Genomic DNA, 27040 nt, shown 5'->3' with positions numbered 1-27040 from the left:
TATTCCCACCAATTTGACTGTCATGATTCGACTGAGGGTGTGGTAAAAGGTCCGATTGTAATTATTCTCCTATTCACGGACTGGACATAGCTGAGTAATTTTCTATATTGCCAGAGAGATGTCAGAGTTGGAGCTGGAATGAAACAACTTCCCCAGGAACACGGCTTGTTGTGCAGCACAAATCTTCAGTCCTATTGCAGGAATGGGGTCAGGGCCCATTGCCTTTGTCATATCTACTGTGTTCAGCTGTTTCTTCACCACGGGCAGAAAATCGAATTGTTTGAACACTACCATATGTGATTCTGTGGGAAACATGATGAGTGTAAGGTGGATCATCATTCACTCAACACGTCTGGCTGAGGATAGTGCAGACACCACATCCTTGACTTTTTTCATTTACGTACAGAGCTGTTCCGATATTTAGGATGAGAATATTTGTGGAGTACTCTGCTCCAGTAAATTGTTTAATAGTCCATCGACATTTATGTTTGCATTTGGCAGGACGACAGAGCTTAGGTCTGATCTGTTAGTCTTGGGATCATTTCCCCTCTCCATCAGACATTAGTTCTGCTGGTCGGAATTTAACCAGTTGATTGCAGTAGCTTTAATGGGTTGTCAACAGGTTTAGGTTCACGTGATTCCGACCCTGGCATGTTCACCCACACTCATCACTGAACTATGGATCGGCTTGATGGCAATGGTAGAATTATCATCAGGAAAATGTTACAGATTGTCGTTGAAAACAATTCTGTGTCTGCTGCTGCTGTGGCCTACAATATCTACAATTCAATTCTACTGACTGTCCCCCAGTTCACACCGAGACCCATTCACCCATCAGCCCTGTATTCAGTGACCTAACCTGGTTTCTGATGCGGTAACACTTGCATTTTCATATTCTCATTCTGCTGAGGGCCTCTCCCTGGTGTCACTCCTCTAATTTGTTACTTTAACTGAATCCATTTAAAGTAATGATCTAAATCGTTTCTCTTCCTCAACGTCAACTTCTGTATTTGAAGTGAATGTGTTCCCCTCTGTTATTCTCCCTGACCATGATTAAGAGTTCTGTAGTGTCAGTGATGCCAGATTTATGAAGTTTCAGAGTCAAGGAACTTGTGCACCATGCGTTATTGTTCAGATCCCAGTGTACGGCTCTCCATGTTGGATAGGATGGTTGAGCATCTTTGACATATTTCTTTGGAAATTTTCCAAAAACAGAAATTGCTTAAGAAATTGCTGAAGATGTTGCAGCATCTTCTGGAATGAATGCAGTGTTAAACATTCAGGTCCAGTGACCCTCTACAAAGATCTCCGTTTCTCAAGCAATTTTGGTATTTTTATTACCAGTATCCATAGTTAGTTGTTTGTGAAAGTTTGTTCTTTGCCTATTCACTTCTGAGGGAGCTCAGCAGGTCTGTCAGCATCTGCAGAGACAGAGAAACGGCATTAGAATTTCAAGCCCAGTGTGACACTTCTTCACAACTGAAAATCATTGGAAACTTGGCTTTTTAATACCTTGCCAGAGGTTGGAGATAGGTGACTGGGAAAAGAGGGCGCGGCAAAGATAAACCGGCTTTTAGCAGCGGTGAAAGAGAAGATGATATAAAATGGGTTTAAATTAAAGTGTGAATGGGGAAAGGGGTTCTCTGTATTGAGTGCAAGATAAGGAAGACACAATCACACAAGGTCATAGGAGGCCAGGAGGGAGAATGTTGACTATGTGGCATATAAAGATCTGGCCATAAATAGATTTTCACAGTCGAGATCATCACCTCCTTTAGACAAAGGATATCAGGTGCTTGACTTCTTACTGGCACTAGTAAGCGTTTCATGCTGCCTTAGTATTGTAATAGGGAGAAAAAACAAATCACAGTATGAAGTTTGGGCTGAGTACTGTTTACCCTCGTTTCAAATTTGCAGTATTTATCTTTAAATGCTTGTTCTTAAAGTTAGTATTGGATGGAGTGTAGAAGGTTGAGGGATTACATTATAGAAGTATCTAAAATTATGAGAGATATGGATAGGGTGAATAGCCAAGGTCTTTTCCACAGGATGGGGGAGTTCAGCCCTAGATGGCATTGGTTTAAGGTGAAAGAGGGAAAATTCACAAGGGAGGCAGGGGCAGTGTTTTTCCACAGCGGGTGGTGTGGGTATAGAATGACCTGTCAGAGGAAGAGTGGTAGATCCATGTACAGCTGCAACATTTAAAACTCATTTCGACAAATATACGGATGGGAAACATTTTGAGGCATATGGACCAAATGAAAGCAGATGGGACGAGGTTAATTTGGAAAACCTGGCCAGCACGGACATTTAGAACAGCTTCACGCAGGTTCACAATGGTTTTGTGAAAGTGAAATTATACTTTGCCCTACAAAATCATGCAAAGTATTTCTGCAGATGCCTGAGAATGTAACAAGCGGACTTGATAAAGGGGATCTGGCAGACACCAAGCTTTCCAGAGTTTTTCCACAAGTTTTACAAAATAAAATTTCTTACACAAGATAGAAGCTCGTAGGATGATGGGGAATGTATTAGCACGGGATGGTGATTGGTTAGCACATAGAAATCGGAGAGTCAGGAGAATGAATCATCAATATAAAGGTGGATCTGCTGGAAGACCACGGCTAGCAGTCCGATGGCATCAGTTATTTACACTCTATACTGATAGTTTGAAGGAGAGAGCTGAGTGAAATATACATCCGAGTTTGAGAACAACACTGAGAATCAAAAGGCAGGCTGTTATTTAATGGAGAGGACTTCAAAAAAAGAACAGTACAAAGGGATTGGAGTGTTCCTGTGTATGAAACATAAAGTCAGCATGCTGATGCAGCAAGTAACTAGGTTGTTTCATTAGCCGGCTTCCAGGGATGAAAGGGCTATGTTAGTGAGAATCTCTAAGATTGTAAGGCGATTATTCATTGGGGTTTAAATAAATGAGGAGTGATACTGCTGAAAAATACAAGACACAGAAGGGACTTGAGAAGGTAGATGTGAGACGTCGTTACCATTCCTGAGTGGAGTCTTGAACTCGAGGACATAGATACCGAATATGGAATATCAATTTCTATCTGAGATACAAAGTGATGTCTTCTGTCAGACAGTAGTGAATGCCTGGAATTCCCTAACCCGGAGAGGTGTTGAGAGATACAAGGAATCGGCGAGAAAGTGGAGTTAGACCTGGAGTAGATCAGCCATATTCGTATTAAATGACTGGGCAATCTTGAGGGGCTGAATAGCCTACTCTTGTTCCTATTTATTAATTTCACGTGCTATGCTTTTGAAAAGTTGCTGGTTATTTTTCCGGAAGTTGTATTGTGTAATGCTGCATTTGGGTGAGCAGAGGATTTGAGTTAACACTGGGTAGGGTATGGGGGCTGTATTCACAGTAAATCTGGCTCTGTAACATGACCCACATCTGGAGCAGACTTTGCAGAAAGGGGAAGCCTGGAAACAGGAATTGGGAGTGAGTGTCACTTCATGACCCAGCCTGGATTTTCCAAGTACATTTCCAAAACTGCACCCAACCATCAGAGTGGCCTTGATCTGCCCCTGTGTAGCACATCCCAAGAGCTGAATGGAACATCAGAACATAGGGCTGCAGGACACAAGGGGGCCATTCAGCCCTTTGACACTACTCCACCAGTAAATAAAGTCGTGGCGTATCTCATTGTGGTCCCAGCTGCACTTTTCTCTCCATGCACCATTATCCCTGATTCACCTGTCTATGGACAATCAGACGAAGCCAGCCTCGATATAATATAACGATTCAGCCATCCCAAAGTTCTGGGAAAGCGAATTCCCACTTGAACGAATTCGCACTTTGTAATTTTTTTTCTTACTCCAGTTGTGACTGAGAATGGAGGATGTAACTCTTTCCTTTCCTAGTCCAACTCTTCCACGGCTCACAACAAATTTTAAATGTAACCAGGTTGGTGATATTGCCGATGGTAAAAGTCTCAGACTGGGTCAGGTTCAGTGATAAGAACACGTCAGGCAGATTTCTTTAGTCAGCCACAAGTTATTAACAGAACTGACGGAGGAGTATGTTGGATCTGTGGGTAACACTGCTGCCTCACATCACCAAGGAGCTGGGTCTAACTCCAACCTCAGGCGACCCTCTATGTGGAGTTTAAACATTCTCTCCGTGTCTGTGTGGGTTTCTTCCCAGTGCTCCAGTTTCCTTCCACTGTCCAATCATGTGCAGTTTGAAGTGGATTGCCCATAGTGCCCAGGGATGCGTAGGTTAGGTGGGTTAGTTATGGGAATTGCCGGGTTACAGCAATAAGATTGGGGGCCAGGTCGAGTTGGGATGCTGTTTGGTGGGTCAGTGTGGACTTAATGGACGGAATGCCCTGTCTCCACACTGTAGAGATTCTATGAAAATGACAATAAATTTGAACTATACAAACACCCAGTGGGTACATACCTAATCCACTCTCCTCGAGGTCTTGTATGTTTCATTTTCATTCCAAGAGTAACCTGTTAAAGCCTTCATAATATAAGCCCTTTACCACAGGAATACGTGAAATGAAATATCTCTGAACTGCTTCCAATGTAATTACATCCTATCTCAGATAAGGAGACAAAAATACTAATCTCACAGTCAGATCATAATGTTTATAATTGTTTTCTCAAAGTGGTGTGTGAGTCTTTGGAACACGCTTCCCCACAGAGCATTGGAGGCAGAAATATTGAATATTTGTCAGGCACAGATGGAAGGTTCATAAATAACAACAGAGTCAATGATTATTGAGGAATGGGCAGCAATGTGCAGTGTGGGGGGACATGTAGACAGTGGTATCAAATAACACGGCTTCAGAACCTCCAGGAATGTAATGCAAAATGAAATGATAATATTGATAAAATGTTAAGGGGGAATACAAGATGGTGGCGATCCAGAAGGTCTGATTGCTGGGCGCTGCATCAACACACGGGCAAAGTGCTTCTCTAATCCACCCCATCCCATCCATTTACTTAAAATTCAGCACTAAAAGAGCGACAGAATCTTTACGAATCCCGATTTGTAAAGCGGAAATGACAAAACATGGGGAAAGGATCGAGTAAGTCCCAACAAGTGGTGCACCCGTCAGAAGCATCGAGCATGCCTGAGGCCGCTGCTGCAACCCACTCTGCTCGTTCGATCGACCCAGTTATCTCACCAGGCCTTGGTCACTGAGTTCACCAAGTTACATGAAATGATTGAAGCCATGATTGAAGAAGAGTTCGCCACAGCCACTCTCAGCAGTGCTCCAAAAACATGAACAGCAACTTCACAGCCTTGGACACAGAACAGACGATGCCAAGGGCCGAACCACAGTGACAGAGACCGTGATCGATTCCTCCCGGGAGAGGATCTTTGCCCCTGAAAAACAGGTCTGCACCTTAACTGAACAAGAAGACGACCTCGAGAACAGGAGTAGGATGAAGAATATTCACATCGTCGGTTTGCTGAAGCGGACAGAAGGTGGTCAGCTGGTGCGTTTGTTCAAGAACTGGCTGCAGTGATTCCTTCTCTTGGAAACTGAGGAGGGACGGGAGAAGACTGAGACAGTTCATTGGATTACAGCGCGGAAGTCAGACTCAGACCAACACCTTCATCCTGTCCTTGCGCGATTACATAGTTATGGGGACAAACAAAGTCTGATGGAAGCTTTCAGAACCTCGTGGAAGGATCCAATGTGTTTATGTCACGAGAGCTCCAGGATTATGTCCTTTCTGGATTTTTCAGTAGCGGTGATTCAGGAATGAAAATCTTTTGATGACATCAAAAGAAGAGTAAGGGAACGCTGAATTCAGTAACCCTTACGGTACCCAGCGGTGCTCCGTATTGCTTTCAATGGATCCACGAACTCGTCTGATTCTCCAGAGAAAGCAAAAACTTTGTGGACATTTTCAAGTAAGCTGGATATTTAGATAATCATGTTTATCCTTAAAGAAATTGTATTGGATTTTTCTGGTATTAACCAGTGCTACGTTATAGTCGGGGATGGGTAGAGTACTCATTTTTAATTCCTTCATTAGTATTAGTACACTTTTTGTCTTTCTTTGCTTGTGTCTGGGGTGCAGCTCAAGGTGGAGGGAGTTACAAAGGTAGTTGAGATGACTTAGTGCCGACCGAAGGGCAGTTTTTGTTGTTCATTGCCTTGAATTCCATATTGGTAGCGGGCAGAAGATAACGTTGTAAGATATGTCAGCATCCCCAGTTTGCAGGGATGGGGTCCAGGAGAGGTAAATTCCCCTTTCGAGTGTCATTGGAACTTTGGATTTTATTTCGTTGTTTGTTTATTTATGTGTTTAGCTTTGGAAAGTTTTGAGAGCTTGTTAGTTGTAATGGTTTTAGTTTGTAAAGTTTTAAGGCTCTACGAGTTTTTTTTTGCATTAATGATCAACGATGTGTAATTCGATGTGAAACTCTAGAGTTGAAATGTTGCTACAGTGTGTTATGGATAATGATGTGCTTAAATGGGTACCTGGAACATTAATGGGGGGTGCACCTGCCACTCAAGAGGAAAAATGTACTTTCTCGTCATAAAACAGAGAGGGTGGATGTTTTCCTATTTCAGGAGATGCACCTTGATGACAAGGAACAGTTGACGTTACAGCAGGGCGAGTTTGATTGGGTTTATTTCTTGTCTTTTAATAGTAGGAATAGGGGAGAAGCCATACTACTTAGGAAGAATCTTCCATTTAGAACATAGAACAGTACAGCACAGAACAGGCCCTTCAGCCAACGATGTTGTGCCTACCACTGATCCTCATGTATGCACCCTCAAATTTCTGTAACCATATGCATGTCCAGTAGTCTCTTAAAAGTCCCCAAAGACCTTGCTTCCACAACTGCTGCTGGCAGCACATTCCATGCTCTCACAACTCTCTGTGTAAAGAACCCGCCTCCGACATCCCTTCTATACTTTCCTCCTACCAGCTTAAAACTTTGCAATACCTCCCACAGTTATAGAATATTCTTGAGATTGCTGATTATGGAATGTTCCAGATAATGTTCCAAATAATTCCCAGTTTCAGGAAAATGGCAGTGTCCCAGTGTGTAACACATTAGAGGAAGGAGTAGAGATGTACATTTTTTAAAATCACACACAATTCAAACCATGCTGAGGCCATTCAGCCCTTCAAGTGTGCTCTAGCATTTAATAATATCCCGGCTGATCTGATGGTTTTCTCAGCTCCATGTTACAGGAACTTTCAGTCATTCAACCCCCTGGGTTCCTGTCACTGAACAGACAGCACTCAGGCACTTTTACCCCAGTATTTTTTCAATCGCCTTTTTGAGGGCATTTCCCATAGGGACGGACACTCCTAACAATATATTCCATCATCTTTATACTTTCATGCAACGGTCAGCATGCTTTACACAGGCCAAACAAAAATCTACACTTATTTTATGGTTATAGGTATCCCATCACACTTAGTAATTCAGGTTATTTCACTTTTCCCAAAATGCTCCCCCATTTTATCTCATTCACCTGTCCTGCCCTATTTCCCAATTGTAGGTCAAGTTTGTCCCTTCCCGAGTGGCTTCTCTATATATTACTTGTGGAAACTTTCCTGAACAGACTTAACAAATTACATTCCTTCTAAGTCCTTAACCATCTGGAAGCCCAAGTCTATGTTAGGAAAAGTGAAATCACCTATTATAACAACCCTATTGTTCCCGCAAGTCTCCCCAGTCTCCCTGCATATTTCTTCCTCTAATTCCCATTGATGATTTGGAGGCTTATAGTGCAACCACGATAACATCACCATCCCCCTCTAACTACTTTGCACCATTCACCAAAACTCATTGGATATTATCTAAGTTATTTCAACTTTAAATACAGGTGTGGTACCCGCCTTAATCAGTACTATTGGCATTTAAACTGTTTCCATTTGCATCTCTCCATCGCCGTGATTTCCACATCCACGGCACCCCTTGTCAAGGCACAGTGGAGATATGGAGCTGTAAATGGATGGGAGCTGCACATCCTGTCACTTACAACATTGGCTGCAAGTTTCCCCACACTGGGCAGCGATCTAACACAGTGTTACCGAACAGTGAAACAGCCTGGTTTTTTGTATGAATGAACCAGTGCGGTCTGCACAGCTCCCCATGCTGGACCTTTAGACCAGGATGATAGATCAAGCATTGGTGTGGGCTGCACAGAGTTCCATTCTGGATATTGCTGGGTTGCATTCAGCAGTACGGTAGCCAGATCTACACAGTGCTCCATCCTGAAAGTATCATGGATGGGCTGGTTTTGTGAGTTGGATTGCGAATGTGAGAGAATTAAACATCTGGCAATACCTTTATTTTGTGTTTTCATTCTTGTGATTGGACCCTTCAAATCCTGACTCATCCTGTTAGACCCATCCTTCTGGATAAGTCATGGTGACTGTTGTAACAGCATCTGGGTCTGCAACATGACCAATAAATGGAGCACAGGCTGCAGAGAGAACAGTCTCCGTAAAATGGAATGAGGGAATCATAATTAGATCAGCCGTGGTCTTAGTGAATGGTGGGGCAGGATTGAATGGACCACTAATGCAACTTATCATACATTTCTGTTTGTGCCATGCAAACCCACCTTCTCTCCCATTGTCCCATACTGGTGGGGAGTGAGGCACCTCCTCCTTTTCCTGCGTAACAGGATCCTCGGGCCTTACTAGCCTCCAGATTTCCCTGTTTCCCAGTTTCTAGCAGTTGAGTGATTGCCTCCTGTTCCTGTGTCCCAGTCTCGAACAGATGAATGACTCCCTCCTGTACCTGTGTCCCAGACTCGAGCTGTTGAATGACTGCCTCCTGTTCCTGTGTCCCAGACTCGAGCAGCTGAGTGACTCTCTCCTGTCCCTGTGTCTCAGTCTGGAACAGTTGAGGGACTCCCTCCTTTTCCTGTGTCCCACTCTCGAGCTGTTGAGTGACGGCCTCCTGTTCACGTGTCCCAGTCCCGAGCAGTTGAGTGACTCCCTCCTGTTCCTGTGTCCCAGCCTTCAGCAGCCGAGTGACTGCCATCTATTTGTGAAAATTGATGTCCTCCACCTGTTTCTGTGTAACAGGCTCCAATCTCTCTGTGCTCACCTGCTGCTCCTGTGGAATGGAGTTGAGGGACTGAATGGACTCTTCACATTCCTTACAGCTTCTCTTGACTAAAAGCCTTTCTCCTGTTTGTGGAAAACACCATTAAAATCTGAATGATGTATTTTTGTATTTGACTCTCAGTAATTGAGCAAACAAGCTGACTGACAGAATTCAGAACCTGAATAACCTCTTCCTGTTCCCGTGTTATACACTCAAAACTCAACAGAGTCTCAGTGATGTACAGCACGGAAAAGGACCCTTCGATCCAGTCGTCCGTTCTAACCAAATATCCTAAATTAATCTCGTCCCCCTTGCCAGCACTTGGCCCATATCCCTCTAAACCCTTCCCATACACGTACCCATTCAAATGCCTTTTAAATGGTGTAACTGTGCCTGCCTCCACCAGCTCTTTTGGGTGCTCAGTCCATACACACAGCAGCCTCTCATTGAATGTGTTGTACCTCATTTCCCTTTATAAATCTTTCCCCTCTCACCTGAAACCTTTGTCCTGTAATTTTGGACTCGCCTATCCTGGGGTGACTGTTTACATTATCTATGCCCGTCATGATTTTATAAACCGCTTTAAGGTCACCTCTCAGCCTCAAAACTTGAAAATACTCCCAGCCTATTCAAACTCTCCCTGAAAATCTAACCCTCCAACATCTGCAATATTTTTTTAAATCACTTCTGCATCCTTTCAAGTTTGACAACATCTTTCCGACAGCAGGGAGACCAGAATTAAAGGCAATATTACAAAAGTGGCCAAACCAATGACCTGGACAGGGGCAATATGTCATGCAAACGCATAGACTCAAAGCACGCACCAATAAAGGGAAGATCACCGAGTGTTTTCTTCACTACGCCATCTACCTGTGAGGGCACTTTCAAGGAACGAAGAACCTGCAACACCAGGTGACACAGTAGCTCAGTGGCTTACATTGCTGCTTCAGAGCTCAGCGATCTGGGTTGAATTCTATCCTTGAATGACTACCTGTGTGGTGTTTGCACATTCTCCCTGTGTCTGCGTGCGTTTCTTCTGGGTGCTACGTTTTCCTGCCACAGTACGAAGATATACCGGCAAGTGTAGATTGGCCATGCTAAATTGCCACAAGTACCCAGGGATGTGTGGGCGAGGTGGATTAGCCATGGGAAATGCAGGCTCAGAGGGACAGGGTAGGGGTTTCTCCAGTAGGATACTGTTTAGAGGGTGGGTGTGGCCTTGATGGGCAGAATAGCCTGTTTCGTCACTGGAGGGATTCTATAATTTCATTGGAGTTCCCTTTGAGTGGCAACTTTCGACAGAACTCTACCTACATATCTTGCCCTGATTTGTCTTGCCAAAATGCAACAGCTCACATTTATCTAAATTTAACTCCATCCACCACCCCTTGGCTCACCTAATCAACTTTCTCTCTGTTCGGAGATATCATTTTTCACTGTCGACTACACCATCAAATTTGGAATTATCTACAAGCTTACTGACCATACTTCATATACTCAAATACAAATGATTTGTATAAGTGACAAAAGGCAGTGGACTCACTGTTGACCTTTGTGGCACACCACTGGTCACAGGTCTCCAAGTTTAATGAATAAATATCCAGTGTCACGCCCTGTCTCCAATATTCAAAAAAATGTTGGATCTAAATGACGAGCTCTCCCTGGATCCCAGGCAGTCTGACCTTGCTAACCAGTCTACCATGTAGAACATTTGGGTTTCCTTAGTGAATTCCGTAAAGACAATATCCACTGTCCTGCCTTCATCAATCATCTTCATCACTTCCTCAAAACATTCCACCGAGTCATTGAGACATGATCTCCAATGTACAAAGCCCTGTTCTGTCTTTGTCGTTCCAAATGCATATACATCCTTTCCCTCAAAACCCCCTCCAACAATTTAGTCACCATTAGCGTCAGGCTCATCGATCTATAGTTACCTGTTTGTTTCCTTCCTTTCTTAAATGATGACACTACATTAGCAGCCCTCCAGTACCATGGCACCTCACCTGTGGAAATCAATGTTACAAATACATCAGCAAAATGCAGAGCAATCTCTTTCGTAGCTTCCCACAAACGTCTGGGATACAACTGATCAGGTCCCAGGGATTTGTTCACCTTTATGTGTTTTAAAATGTCCAACACCTTCTTGTAATATAGACACTTTTCAAGATATTATTATACATTCTTAATTCTCTCGCGCTTGTAACTCCCTCCACATTAAATACTGAGGAGAAATACTCGTTTCATATCCCTCCCATCTCTTGTAGTTCCACGTATAGGTAGCCTTACTGAGCTTTAAGGTGCCCTATTCTCTCCCTTGTTAATCTTTTGCCATGAAAAGATTTGTAGAATTTCTTCAATACCTCATTAACCCTATTTCTGAAGCCGCAATTTGTGTTCACATTTTTCTGGCCCGATTTCCCCGTTGACTATACACTTACTGCCCTTATACTCCTCTGGGGATCCATTGATCTCAGGTTTGTTTACCTGACATATTCCTCCTTCCTTACCTTGACCAGAGCATCAATATATCTAGCCATCCAGCACTCCCTGCACCCACCAGCCTTGCCCCTCTCACTAACAGGAACACGTTGCCCCTAGACTCTCTAAAACCAAGTATTGATGGCCTTGCATTTTCCAACCATCCCTTTACCTGTGAATAGGATATTCCAATCAGCCTTTCACAGGGCTCACCTAACACTTTCAAAATTGGTCTTGTTCAAAGTTAGAACTTTATTGTTTACATCAGGTCTTTCCTATTCCATAACTAATTTAAACATAATATTTCTGCATAACAGACTTGAAATATTAAATAAACACTTCCTGCTCCTCTGTAACAGGCTCGAGAGGCTGCATGGGATCCTCCTGTCCCTTTATAACAGCCACAAGACATTAAATGACACATCAACCCCTGGATTGTAAGCAGCCAATAAACTGTACCTGATGGAGGTCCATCCCTTCTCAGTTACAGAAACAATGAACTCCAGGTGCCCTCTCAGTGACACCTCATACAGCTGCAGCAACAAATCCTTTTATTTTGAATGATTTTGTTGGCAAAATGCGCTAATATTCCAGAGTTCCACCTTTTCAATTAGCAACAAGCTAATATGGACTGAATGGCCTTCTCCTATCCTTCTGTAAGAGACCCATAGGGACAGAATTGCTTCGGCCTGTTCCTGAGCAGCAGTCTCAGTGCTCTGTGTCAAGATTATAAAAGGATTTGAAAACAGGGCACTTAAAACCCAGCGTAGCCTCACACTGGTCAATAAGTATCATACTGTAGGTTAAGGCATTTAGAAACTTGCCCATCCGATGTTTTTTTTTATGTAGCTGATCTGTTATTTTATAACTGCTTCCTTTCCTAAACAGAGTGGAACACATATACACCCCTGCAGTGTTCTGTTAATAATATTGTATGCAAGGAAAAGTAAATAAAAAATTAAAGATTTATGGTCCATCCCTCAGCAACCATCATCCAATCCATCCAAAACCGGGAAATGTTCCCTTTTATAGTGATATGAAAAGTGATGTATGGAACTGGTTAACTGATTCTATTTTTTCAGTGACTGTGATTAATGCTAATCTCCATAGATTCTAATTGTCCCAGTGAAGGATTTACATCTTTTAATGATAAATGGGCGCCATTCAATGCGTTATCCCATAATATGAGCGGGACCATCACCGACAGTACTGACAGGGGTCAGCAGATCCAGAGAGAGGGGGAGGAGAGATCAGAATCTGAGAACATTAGACTGGAATGTTCCAACAATGGATCAGAATCTGAGAACATTCGAATGGAATATTTCAACAATAGACAGGAGTTTATCCAATTATATTTGGTATCTTTCTGCATTTGATTGGTTGCCATTATCTTTGCAGATCTATTACGCTCTTCTCTTTATGCAATATTTTTATTATCCCTTCCTGGCTATCGTTGGTGTTCCTGGTAAGTGTCACTATCCTTTTTTTTTCTATAAACTGGTTATGACTGTATTACTGTTCTTTCATATTTTCTACACTTCTGTCCACTATTATTGTTCCTGTTGAAACTCTGAATCCAGATATTTACTCTACAGACCACTACTAACTACATAAATGAAGGTGTTCAATTACTGCCTCCCTCTGCTCTGGCACTGTTACTCATGGGTCTCGATGTTGACCTACTCAGTTTCAGCGGAGAACCGCAATGTATTGTATCTTTGCCTTTGTTATTTAAATATTAAGAGCATGGAGGTCACTGTCTACTGTTCTGGTTACAAACTCCACTTCCTTCCAGTGTTTCCATCCCATGCCTGGCCAATATCTGCACCTGAAGCAGATGAGTCACAACTGTGGAAGATGAGCTGATTCCTGACACCATGCCCTGACCATTTCTAACTTGAAATACTTACCACTCCGCGATGTATCTCACTGACTTATTCCATCTCCTGTTTGAACCTTGAGTTATAAAATACAGTCTTAATGAAGTTAATAATCTGCTGCTGACGCTCTCGGCTTCAACCCTGTTGAAGCAAATCTGATTCGAACACACACCAACCTCCCATCCATCTGTCATTCATGTTCACACGGATGTATATTGCTATTTTTATGGCAATGCCTTTATTTTAACATTCTAAAACACTTTACCTCATTTATACACTCTGATGAACACACACACACGAAGCGAGAGCAAACCTTCCAATTGGAGACAGTAATCTGATGCGAGTATAGTTAGCATATTATAGTAAAGTTTGCAATGCTCTCCATGCTGGACAGATAGTGCAGTTTACTGAGCAACACACTAGCATGGTCTGTACAGCTCTCCATGCTGGGCTGTCATCTTGTCCCAGTTTATGTTGTTTGTGGTGTTCTGTGAAGCAGATTCAGAATTTTATGTAACAAACCATTTCAGATGATCTGACAATGCCTTTATTCAATGTTCTCATTCTTGTAATTTTACTCTCGAAGATCTTACTTCTCCAGTTAGTCCCACTGCTCTGTCTTTTCCCCCATTTTTCCACAACCTCCTTCCAGTTAATTAACTGTCTGTTTTTGTCTGTAATGTGAATCTCTCTGTCCCTCTGTATCTTTCCCTGGCCTTGGGTTTTGGCTATATTTTGTATCGATAGCTGGCATTGTGTAGCTCAGAAACAGTGAAATGGTGTGTGTCCGGCTGTTTTTCACTTCCCGGTATGTCCCATGTGATGGTCCATGGACAGGCGTGTTTCAGAAGTTATGCGACACATCCTTGTAACTTGGTCTGTACCTGTATTTGCCAACTCAGGTGACCTTGCGATCAGTAACACGGGGAAGCCCATTGAGTAAAGGACCAGGCATCTAAATTGTCTGACAATGCTGTCACTTTTTTAAAATGGTTATTTTATTTTTTTAACAAGAGATCTTAAAGTCCAAACTGCATACTGTAAACATCTCAAGTAAATAACTTTTAGGGTTTTTGGGTTTTTAATAAATAGTAGTAACAATGGCCAGCTCGCATAGACCAGGCTTTCTAGTTTTTTCCTTATAGCTGTAAGTCACCAGGTGCTTGTGTCCCAGAAGGGTTGGAAGTTTTAGTAAATTATCCGGAGCTGCTATTCTCTCTGAAGCTTCACTTGATGCCCTTTCCTCCTGGATTGGAGAACTGCATGTCTGAATGCTCCTTGTTACCATGGGGTGTGTTTAGGTGATGCTAGTATATTGGAACAGTTCATTTGTAGACGGTTTTGTATCCATTGTTCGGTTAAGGCTTCCAAGAGTTAAGTTATTCTCAAATCCTCTTCATTTTGTATGGATTTTCATTACAGTGTTTAAATATATTGTGTTTTAATTAATGGTGAGTGGTTTGGCTAGTAGCATCATATCTGGAACTCCCACTTCGCATCTGCCTTTAAAATAAGAAAATGTTGGCATCCAAGCGACTTCCTTGAAATAGTTTGATGCAGTCTGGTTGGTCTATAGCAAACTGGGGTTTCTTGTCTGGTTCTAAATTGATAATACCAAATTGGGTTTACAATTACAATCCCCACAATGTGCAAACAGGCCTTTGACCCAACAAGTTCACCCTACCCTCCGAGGAGTGACCTACCCAGAAACATTCCTTTACCCTATTAGTACACATTTTCCCCAACTAAGGCATCTAAACCCCACATCCCTGAAAACCACAAACAATTTAGCATGGCCAATTCACCTGATATGCACATCTTTAGATTGTGGGAGGAAACCAGAGCATCCAGAATACTCTCATGCAGACACTGGAGAGTATGCAACAGAGACTAGTGGGTTCAAAAGTCACATATAGTAGTTGTTGCGGATGTTGAATTCGGTTGGTTTAAAAAGTGTTTTGTGTATAAAGATTCTTTCAGTCACTGAGAGTTCTCTGGGTGTGGACGAAGTGAAGTTGGGGGGTTTATAAAAGAGAATGAAGGTAAAGCTGTAGGAATTGACAGACAAGCTGGAGTTGGGGTTGTGTTTGCCTGTGAGAAAATGAGAGATAATTACAGCTATAGCTCGGCAATTACATTTGGTGGAACCGCCATCAAACTCTTTGGAAATGGCTCGAATTCAATTTGAAATGAGGTGCCTTGAACATGAGAAGGAATTGAAACCATTTAAATTAAAATGAGAAGTAGAAATAAAAGAAAAGGAAATGAAGAAGAAAGAGAGAAAGAGAGAGAAGAAAACCAGAGATTTTCAACTTCAAAAGTTAGTAATTAGGAAAGTTGACATAGAAGGTGGAGATGAAGGCAGACGGTTGGTTGGATGAGGAGGATAGTGAGGATGAGCAATCCTTTAGTAGCCAAAAGCCTGATGGGGTTCTGTTTAAATATGCCCAGGCATTGTCTAAATTTGATTAGAAGGAAGGGGGGAGACTTTTTAATTCCATTTGAGAAAGTGGCTAAACAAATGCAGTGATCAGTGACCGTGTGGATTTAGTTGATGCACACAGAGCTGGTAGGTATTTGCATCCCGATCAGTGGAGGTATCTGGCCACTGTGAGGAGGTGAAGAAAGCCATTTGAAGGGCATATGAGCTTGTGCCAGAAGCTACAGACAGCGTTTCTGGAATCTAAAAAAAACTCCCTCGTTAAGCGTACATTGAATTTGAAAGAACCAAACAAAGTAATTTTGAAAGGTGGGTATTGGTATTAAAAACAGAGCAAAGGCTATGGCACTCTTACAGAGATTCTTATTTTGGAGAAGTTCAACAATTCACTTCCTGCAGTCGTGAGAACTCATGGGGAAGAGCAGAGAGTAACAATGGCAAGATTAGAAACTGAAATGGCTGATGATGATGATTGAGTTCAGAAAGCAAAGTTTGGTTTCTGTGAGAGATTGTGAAGAATGAGCGAGATCTTCTTAAAACATATACCTGTGAAAGTAAGGTTACCGGCATAGGCCAGGAGTAGCAGGTAAAGAGGTTATAGCATTAAGAGGTACAGAAGTATGTAATTCTTTTATGCTGAGACATGAGGAGTTAAGTCATTCAGAGGGACTATTGGAGAGATGAGGAGTGCTCCATTATATAACGTGTGGTTGGAGTGTCCAGGGCAAACATCAACAGATTTATTCCACAATGGGGAAGGAGGCCTTGAGCTTGATGTTGGCGTTCCAACATTTCAGCATTTAAATTGCGAATAACATACATGAGATAAATCTTTATCACTGATCGTGACCCCTTAAAACTTTGGGGGCATTCAGGTGAAAAAATACCAGTCTGTTTCGATTGAATTTATTATTGCTGCCATTCAATTTGTAATTATACAGGTGACAGGGCGAGAAAACTAAGTTTTGACACATTCTGGAGACGTGGATGAAGAAAGACAAAGGCATTTTGTGGCAGGAGTAAAATGATTGAAATCGAATCTCGTTGTGAGATGCTGTACATCATAGAGATGTACAGCATGGAAGCAGACGCTTCAGTCCAACCCGTCCATGCCCCCAGATATCCCAACCCAATCTCGTCCCACCTGCCAGCACCCGGCCCATATCCCTCCAAACACTTCCTATTCATATACCTATCCAAATGCCTCTTAAATTGTATCAGCCTCCACCAAATCCTTTGGCAGCTCATTCCATACACGTATCACCCTCTGCATGAAAAAGGTTGCCCCTTAGGTCTCTTTGATATCTTTCCCCTCTCACCCTAAACCTGTGCCCTCTAGTTCTGGACTCCCGACCCCAGGGAAAGATTTTGCCTATTTATCCTATCCATGCCCCTCATAATTTAGTGAATATTTATAAGGTCACCCCTCAGCCTCCGACTCTCCATGGAAATTAGCTCCAGCCTGTTCAGCCTCTCCCTGTAGCTCAAATCCTCTAGTCCTGGCAACATTCTTGTAAATCTTTTCTAAACCTTTTCAGGTTTCACAACATCTTTTCGATAGGAAGGAGACCAGAATTGCCCGCAATATTCCAACAGTGGCCTAACCAATGTCCTGTCCAGCCGCAATATGACATCCCAACTCCTGTACTCAATACTATGACCAATAAGGGAAAGCATACCAAACACCTTTCTCACTATCCTTTCTATCTGCTACTAGTAGAGGAAGATTAGGAGGTCTGAAATGAATCCATCTTTGTATATTGACAGATCATTTTATTAAAAGTGGAGTTGTGAGGATACTATCACTATAAAAAGGTTATTTTCTCTTGTTTTTTTTTAAGAGAGGTTTTAAAGGCAGAGGTGCAGAACTGCTGTCTGAAAACAGTTTAAGTAAATAACTGAGGAGGCCTTTAGGTTTTATTAAAACGGTGGTAACAATGGAAGGGCAGTGGCCAGCTCTCGCAGACGAGGGTTTCTCGTTTTGTTTTTGGCTGCAGCATTCAGAAGCTGTTGGAGATCCCAGCTGCTTTTCTCTCTGAGATGGGTGTTGATGTTGATTTTTCCTAGATCAAAAAACTGCATGTAAGAATCTGTATTTGAATTGATCTTTGTGCCAAGCAGTGTATACCAAGAAGGTACGGTATCTATTGTTTGTGTAAGTGTACCAACATATAAGCTATCCCAAAATTTTCTTTGATTGTATTTTAACTAAAGCATTTGAATAGATTATATTTGGCTTAATGTCGAGTGTTTTGACCAGTCACAACATATCTGGAAAACGCACTTCACATCTCTCTTTCAAAAAGGGAATGGTTTGGGTCTAAGTGGCCTTCTTAAAATATTTTTTCGGGGATCTGGTCTGGTCCACAATATTTGTAGCCGAGGGGTTTCTGACTGACTCCTGTTGCTGAGGTGCTGGGGATGGTTTGCTGGAGGTTGTGCTGTGAGCTGCCTCAGACATTCAGGGAGACCGGAGGATTTGGTGACCCAACTTTGGATGGAGCATGGGGACTGTGGTAACAGCATCTGGGTGTGTAACATGAACACCAAATGGAGCAGAGGCTGCAGACAGGGGAAGCTCTGAAACCACGGAGTGAGTGTGTGTAGGGAAAGGGATCTGTTGTATCCATTCCAGGTTTTCCAGGAACAGCTTCCCAAGTTACACTTAACCCAGGAGCAGATAGTGAGGGGATCTGGACTGAACACGGATCTGGTCACAGAGCGGTGTCACCTTCTTCAACATGACCTGCAGCTTCACGCCAGGGGGAAGACGGTGCTGCCGGTGGCTATTAGGGTCAGGGTTTCATTCAGCTTCTGTGATCCGAAACTTTCCAGGCCGGAGTCGATAACAGCTCCGTCTTCTCCCAGTATCTCAACATCAATGTCACCATTCGGCGATGGAGGATGTATATGGTGGATGAGATCAATACATTGCTTCTCCCTCAGCGGGAAGCTGCCAGGTGTATCCTTATTTTCCCAGTATAGTGAGATTCCCGAAGGTGTACATGGTATCTGTAGAGTAGCCATTACATGGGGAGAGGTAGAGGAACTGAAGGAGCTCTCAATCTATTAATGTTACAGTGTGTCCATGTACAGTATATTATGTTGGTGAATACCCCTGTCCTGAAAGCAGCCATAGTTCCTTCATTCAGAAGCAGGCAGCCATTCCCATCGTCTACGGGTCTCCATATAGAAAGGAATAATTGTATCTTGGATAAAGGCCATCCCCTTACTACACTTTCAAAACACCATCCCTACCACCAAACAACCACATCAAAAGTATTCCATGTGTACAGAGAGCAATGGGGTCACTCGGATTGTCAATGAGCAGACCATCAGGGATGGAGAAAAACCTTCCATGTCTGAACGGGTCTGAGTGAACCCCCCAGTACACAGTATCACGAAGTCCTGTAATCCCTCTCCATTTCAGTAACATACTGCCTTCCATTATTCCTGTAAATGAAATTACAGGTTATATTATGTTGTATTGCACCTGCCAGATTATTATCCATTGTCTTTAACTTTCTGTATCTATTTGCAGACACTCCACCCTCTATTGATAATTTAATCTCTTGCTTATCCAAGCGACATCACCAAACGCAGTATCTGGATATCTGTTCCAACCTCCTGATCATTGATGTAGATTGTAAATAGTTGAGGCCCCCGCACTGGTCACTGTGTGACTCCACTGGTGACGTTCTGACAAACTGATTAAGACTGACTTAACTAGAGAGCCTGCTTCCTGTTTGATAGACAGTCCTCCCTCTATACTGCGTAACACGTTCGAAAGGCTGATTATGGACGAGGAGCATCAGTCAGGCATCCAACCCCTCAAACCTGCTCCGCCATTGAATACAATCATGGCTGATGTTATCGCGGCCTCGGTTCCACTTTCCTGATAACTCTCCATCCTAAGACACCTTTTTTTTGCAGGAATCAGTTGAGGGAACTATCTCTGAGCTCCTTCCAATATAACAATACACTTTCTTCATTGAGTAGAAAAATTCTTTACACACTACTCCAACGTCATCTCACTAAGATCCTGTACAGAGGCAGCAAAAACATTACCAGGCTGCTGAAAGGTTCCCGCTGAAAATGTGTTGCTGGTTAAAGCACAGCAGGTTAGGCAGCATCCAAGAAATAGAAAATTCTACGTTTCGGGCATAAGCCCTTCATCAAGAAGGCTTATGCCCGAAACGTCGAATTTCCTATTCCTTGGATGCTGCCTAACCTGCTGTGCTTTAACCAGCAATACATTTTCAGTTGTGATCTCCAGCATCTGCAGACCTCACTTTTTACCCTTTGCTGAAAGGTTCCCATCCAGTTTAGAGCAGTCTCAGCTCTCTAGGGTAATACACAGCATTGTTTAAAATCATTGTCCTTCTCTACTCAACATGCATAACGGGAGATCTAGAGAAAATCTCACAATAATGCTTGCGAAGAGCATGAATAACGTGGCGAGATGGCCTCTAACATTAATTTTATTTAGAATCTGACCATTGGGGAGGTGCCAGAGTGCTGGAGAACGATTAATACGGTCCCACTTCACAGTAATCATGATTTGGAAATGCTGGTGTTGGACTGGGGTGTCCAAAGTTAAAAATCACACAACACCAGGTTATAGTCCAACAGGTTTAATTGGAAGCACACTAGCTTTCGGAGCGCCACTCCTTCATCAGGTGATTGTGGAGGACAAAATTGTTAGGCACAGAATTTATAGCAAAAAATTACAGTATGATGTAACTGAAGCTGCACATTAAAAATTACCTTGATTGTCTGTTGAGTCTTTCATCTGTTCGAATACCATGATAGTTTAGCTTCTTCCGTGTGTAAATCAAAAAATCATTTTTTAAAAGTTGCATTCTCAGGTTAACTGCAACAATTGGGTTAGTTACACAATATGTCGAAGGTGTTAGCGCGCTGTGTTCTCTGTCTATGCCATGCTTTTAGATCGATTCTAACCTAAATCGTCAAATAACAGAGTTTTACTGTATTCCTGCAGTTTTTGAGCAAAGTACAATGCAACTCTGCAAGTACAAATTCACCCCACAAAATATTTGTGTGCATGTGGGTCTTTGTCTGTCTGTGTGTGGTGTTTTTGTCTTGGTTGGGGGTTGTGAGTATGAGAGGGAGTGGATATGTGTGTGTAGTGATGTAGGGTGTTTTAAGTCTGTGAGGGGGTGCATGTGTGAGCGTGGGAGTGTGTGTGTGTCTGGGGTGGGGGTTTGCGAGTGTCTGTGAGAGACAGGGTATATGTGCCTGCATGAGTGTAGAGTGGTCTAAGTCTCTGAGAGCATCCATGTGTGAGTATGGGAGTGTGTGTGTCTGTAAGGTTGTGTGCGAGTGTCAGTGTGCGTGTTTGTGTATATGTGTGTCCAAGTGTATGTGTGTGTACAGGAGTGACTGTGTGTGTGTGTGTGTGTGTGTGTGTGTGTGTGTGTGTGTATAGTGCAATGGTGGTCACCTGTAGTATGATGAACCCAAGGACCCGGTTGAGGCCCTCACTATGGGTACTGAACTTAGCTATCAGCCCCTTTTTGGCCACTTTTCGCTATTGCCTGTCCCGAAGTCTGCCTTGGAGGATGGTCACCCGAAGGTCCGAGGTCGAATGTCCTGTACCACAGAAGTGTCCCCAATTGGGAGACAACACTTCTGTCTGTTGATTGTTGTGTGGTGCCCATTCATCCTTTGTCGTAGCCTTTGCTCGGTTTCCCCAATGTACCATGCCTCCGGGCGCCCTTGCCTGCAACGTATAAGATAGACAATGTTGGCTGAGTCACATGAGTACCTGCCACGTACATAGTGGGAGGTGTCCTCAAATGTAATGGTAATACCCATGTCCACACTCTGACACGTTTCGCAGCGCCTACCGTGACAGGGTTGTATGAAGTTGTCCTGAGAGCTGGGCAGCTTGCTACGAACAATGATCTGTTTGAGGTTTGGCGGTTGTTTAAATGGAAGTAGTGGAGGTGTGGGGAAGGTCTTGGCGAGGTGCTCAACCTCATTGATAATGTGTTGCAGGTCACGAAGAACATGGCATAGTTTTTCAGCTCCTGGGAAGTACCGAACAACGAAGGGTACCCTGTCGGTGGCCCCAGCAAAGTACCACAATGACTTCCTTAGGAGATAGACATGTGCTGCAACCGACAGGGTACCCTTCGTTGTTCAGTACTTCCCAGGAGCTGAAAAACTGCACCATGTACTTGGTGACCTGCAACTCAATATCAATGAGGATGAGCACCCCGACAAGACCTTCCCATACCTCCACTGCTTGCCATTAAACAACCGCCAAACCTCAAACAGATCATTGTTCAGAGCACATTGCGCGTCTCTCAGGACAATTCCATACAACCCTGTCAAGGTAGGCGCTGCAAGATGTGTCAGAGTGCGGAGATGGATACCACCATTACACATGGGGATACCTCCCACTATGTACGTGGCAGGTTCTCATGAGACTCAGCCAACGTTGTGTATCATATACGTAGCAGGCAAGTATGCCCTGAATCATGGCATATTGGGGAAACCGAACAAAGGCCACGGCAATGGATGAATTGTCACCGCACAACAATCAACAGACAGGAGTGTTGCCTCGCAGTTGGGTAACACTTCAGTGGTCCAGGGCATTTGACCTCAGACCTTCAGTTGACCATCCTCCAAGCCGAACTTCGGGACAGGCAACAGGGAAAAGTGGCCGAGCAGAGGCTGATAGTTAAGTTCCATATCTATAACGAGGGCCTCAACCGGCACCTTAGGTTCATGTCATACTACAGGTGACGACTATTGCACTATATACACGTCTACACACACACACACTACACAAACACAGAGCCACTCCTATATACATATATACACACGGAAGGCACATACACTCTTAAAGACACATACCCTCCCACACTCACTCATGCATCCTCTCAGAGACATAGGCCCCTCTACACTCATGCGCACACATATACCCTCTCTCTCACAGACACACACAACCCCCCAGCCCAGACACACACACACACACACACACACACACACTCCCACACTCACACCTACACCCCTCACAGACTTAAGGCACTCTACACTCACTACACACATATACACTCTCTCTCACACTCACAACCTCCAACCCAGACAGACACACAAACAGACTGACACAAAGATCCACAAGCACACATATATTTTGTGGGGTGAATTTGTAATTGCAGAGTACATTATACTTTGCTCAATAACTGCATGAATTAATGTAAAACTCTGTTATCTCACTTTTTAGATTAGAATCATCTAAACATCATGGCATAGACAGAGCGCTAACACCTTCGACATATTGTCTAGCTAACACCAATTGTTACATTTAACCTGAGGAAGCAACTTTTTTTTAAAAAAAAGTTGTTTTTGATTTACACACGAAAGAAGTGAAACTATCATGGTATTCGAACAGATGAAAGACTCAATACATGGTCAAGGTAATTTTCAATGTATAATTTCAGTTACATCACACTGTAAATGTTTGCTATAAATTCTGTGCCTTACAGTTGTGTCCTCCACAATCATCTGATGAAGGAGCGACGCTCCAATAGCTAATGTGCTTCCAGTTAAACCTGTTGGATTATAACCTGGTGTTGTGTGATTTATAACTTCACAGTATGGGTGGTAGAGATAGACCAGGGAAGTATAGTTGAACGAGTATTAATTCACAGTTAAGGAAACTACTGGAGAAAACACAGAAGGGTAAAATTGAACTCCAATCAGAGAAGCAAGATCGGATCAGGGATAATCATCATGATTTTATCAGAAGGAAGTCAAATCTAATGAATTTGATTGAATTAGTTTGAGGAGGTCGCTTATTTAGTATTGCAGCAAGTCCTTTGGCAAAGTCCCATATGGGAAACTTTAAAATAAAGTAAAATCTCATGGAATCAAGGATAACGTGACAAGTTACAACGAAAAGCTTCTTAGTGTCAGGGGTCAGAGGGTGGTGGGATAAGGCTGTTTGTGTGACTGGAGACCAGTGTCCCCTGGTGTACCACAGGGATAAGTGCTGTGTCCCTTATTATTTGTGGTTTTCATAAATGGTGCAGATGTGAATGAAGGGGTTGGGTGAAAGGGGTGGGGATTGTGATAAGCAAGTTTGTGTTTGCCAGGTTGATTGGCAATGAGGAGAAAGGTCTTATGTTACAGAAAGTTACAGATGGAATGGTCAGATGGTCAGATCAATGGCAGATGGAACGTAACCCTGATAAATATGAGGTGATGCACAGTGGAAGAAGGAACCAGACAGGGGAGTAATCAATGAATGGCACATTGGGAAGCTCAGTTCGTTCTTCTCCACACATCACTGAATGGGACTGAGCAGGGTAATGGACTAGCTAAGAACTGGACCTTGGATGTAGCGTTAATCAATCGGGGTGTAGATTATAAGAAATATACACAGCATTGGTTAGGCCAAGATGGAGTACTGTATGTAGCTCTGGAAGCCACTTAAAAGGAAGGGTATGGTTGTACTGGATGGTATGCAGAGGAGATTCACCAGGATGTTCCCTGGGATGGAGCACTTCGCTATGGAGAGAAACTGGATAAGCTCGGGTTGTTTACATTGGAGCAGAGAAGGCTGAGGGGGATGTGATTCAGAAGGCAACGATTATGAAAAGCATGGACGTGGGTGGATAAACAGCAGCTGTTCCTTTTAGTCAGAGAGTTGAGAACAAGCGAGAACACTTTTAAAGTGAAGGGTTTGAGAATTAGAGAGAATTTGTGGTTTGTTCATTGCCCAGAAGCTGTTAGGGTCTGGAATTCACTTCCTGAGAGCGGAGGTATCACAGGTAGCCTCATAACCATCAAAAAGTACTTGGACGAGCACTTGGAAGTGTCATAACATTTCCTGCTATGGGCCTGTTGTTTCAAAGTGGGACTAATATAGGTTGTGCTGTATTTCTGTTGGTCTATGCTCCTGTGAGTATATGGTGTGGAAGGTAAATTATTGAGGAGCAAAAGGCAGGAATTGATGGGTTTCTGAAGAGTATATTCACAAAGTTTATAAGAGTGAACTGTAATAGCTCGTCAAATCATGTCAATGTGAGAAGTATGAGAAAACAAGTGCAGCTTCCTTACAATCTGAAACCAGAGAATGGAGAATGGGTAACGGAAATGGCAGAACAATGAAACAGCTACTTCAGGTCTGTCTTCACAGAACTTTCAAACAATACGAGGAAAACCAAGTCGGGTGTGGCAAAAGGGTTCGAGTACATGAAGCATAGAACATAGTAAATAAAAGATTTAGGAGAAATTATTGGGACTGAAAATAATGGTCACAGACAACGGTAACACGGATTTATGAAATGGGGATTATGTTTGAGAAACGTTCTGGGAGACAAGTACTTGGATTTTCAGGAAAGTTTTGGTAAAGCTAGTTTGCAAAATAAAATCTGAGTAAATTGGGGCGAATATATGACCATGTTTCCAGAATGGGATAGCTGGCAGGAAGAAGTAAATAGAAATAAATAGGCTCGTCAAACAACAGCCTGACATTGTCTGTAAGATATGATTCTGTGAGTATGACTATATCCCAGACAACCCATCACCTTCCCGGATATCTCCTGTCTCACCAGCAGAACAGACAGAGAACAGCCAGGGAATTCCTAGAGGCATGGCACTCATCCACAGACACAATCAATGAGCACATCGACCTGGACCCAATATACCAGCCACTGCAGCGGACAGCTGGAACTGACAACCAGAAGCGGCAGAGACAAACCATTACAAATGCCGGAGGAAACATCACAGAAGCGCTTCACAGGAGGCTCCCTAGCACTGACGATGTCACCTAGAAAGGGGATGAAACATCTGCAACACAAATTCCCAGCTCGGCGAATAGAACCACAACAACAGGCACCCGAGCTATAAATCTTCTCACAAACTTTGAATTAGTAATTATTAGTAGTTATTAGAATTAGTAACAGATACAACAGAAGTGATGGCGGAGTGGGATACAATTGGAAGGGAATCGCTCTGGGAGTCGTCAACAGTGACTCTGTATCCCATGAAGTCTCATGGCGTTAGTTTACACATGGGAAAGAAAACCTCCTGCTGATTACCATGTACCAGTCTCTCTTAACTGATGTATCAGTACTCCTCCATGCTGACCAACACTTGGAGGAAGCCCTGAGCGTGGCAAGGACACAAAGTTGTACTCTGGGTGGGGGATTTCAATGTCCACCACCAAGTGTGGCTCAGCTGCAGCATTACAGATCGAACTGGTCGGGTTCTAAAGAACATAACTGCTAGACTGGGTCTGCCGCAGTTGGTGAAGGAACTAACGAGACATATTTGATTTCATTCGTCCTAATCTGCCAGTTGCAGAAGTATCTCTCCATGACAGTATCTGTAAGAGTGACCATCGCATAGTCACTATGGAGACAAAGTCACACCTTCACATTGAGAATAGCTTCCATCATATTGGGTGGCACTATCACTGTACTAAATGGGACAAACTTCGAACAGATCTAGCAGTTCAATCCTGTGTTTTCATATGGTGTTGTGAGTCGTCAATAGCAGCAGAATTGGACTCCCGCACAATCTCATGGCCTGGCATATCCCCCTTGCAACAATTACTATCAAGCCAGAAAATAGACTCTGATTCAATGGAGTGTGCAGGAGCAGCACCAGCCATTCCTGAAAATGAGGTGACAACCTGACGAAACCACCAAACAGGATAACATGTGGCCAAACAGCATAATCAGTATGTAAGAGACAGAGCTATGTGATCCCAAAAGCAACGGATCAGATCTCAGTTCTGCAGTTCTTCCACATCTCGTGGAGAAATGATAGGGACAATTAAACAAGTCATTGGAGAAGGAGATTCCACAAATATCTCCATCATTAATGATGCAATATCCTAGCTCTTCATTGCAAAAGATAAGGTTGATGCATACTCAACAATCTTCAGTAAGAAATGCTGAGCGCATGATCCATCTTGGCCTCCTTCAGTGGTCCTCTGTAATTCAGTTACCAGTCATCAGCAATTCCATTTAATCCATGCAATATCCAGAAACGGTTGTAGACACTGGATACTTCAAAGGGTACATACCCTGACTACATTCTGGCAATAGCACTGAAAACATGTGCTCTAGAACTTGCCACTTCCCTAGCCAAGCAGTTGCCATACAGTTACAACAACGACATTTACCC

At 43.1% G+C, this 27040-nt stretch overlaps 1 long non-coding RNA gene across 3 annotated transcripts in view; it reads right to left on the bottom strand.

Annotated features, from left to right (window-relative positions):
- Window positions 1-27040, bottom strand: part of LOC132822431 (uncharacterized) — a 569944-nt gene that overhangs the window by 366196 nt on the left and 176708 nt on the right. Inside the window, exon 3 of one of the 3 annotated variants that reach the window (XR_009645438.1) lies at window positions 17862-17934. The exons of 1 other annotated variant lie outside the window; for it this stretch is intronic. This is a non-coding gene — a long non-coding RNA (uncharacterized LOC132822431). Of the gene's footprint in view, window positions 1-17861; window positions 17935-21543; window positions 21615-27040 lie in introns of those variants that run through there. One more of the 3 variants, XR_009645440.1, reaches the window with a different exon arrangement.

The sequence above is a fragment of the Hemiscyllium ocellatum genome, chromosome 14 (genome assembly GCF_020745735.1).
Source record: "Hemiscyllium ocellatum isolate sHemOce1 chromosome 14, sHemOce1.pat.X.cur, whole genome shotgun sequence".
Classification (NCBI taxonomy): domain Eukaryota; kingdom Metazoa; phylum Chordata; class Chondrichthyes; order Orectolobiformes; family Hemiscylliidae; genus Hemiscyllium; species Hemiscyllium ocellatum.
Note: the sequence above shows the minus strand (reverse complement) of the source record. Positions and strands in the feature narration are given on the sequence as shown.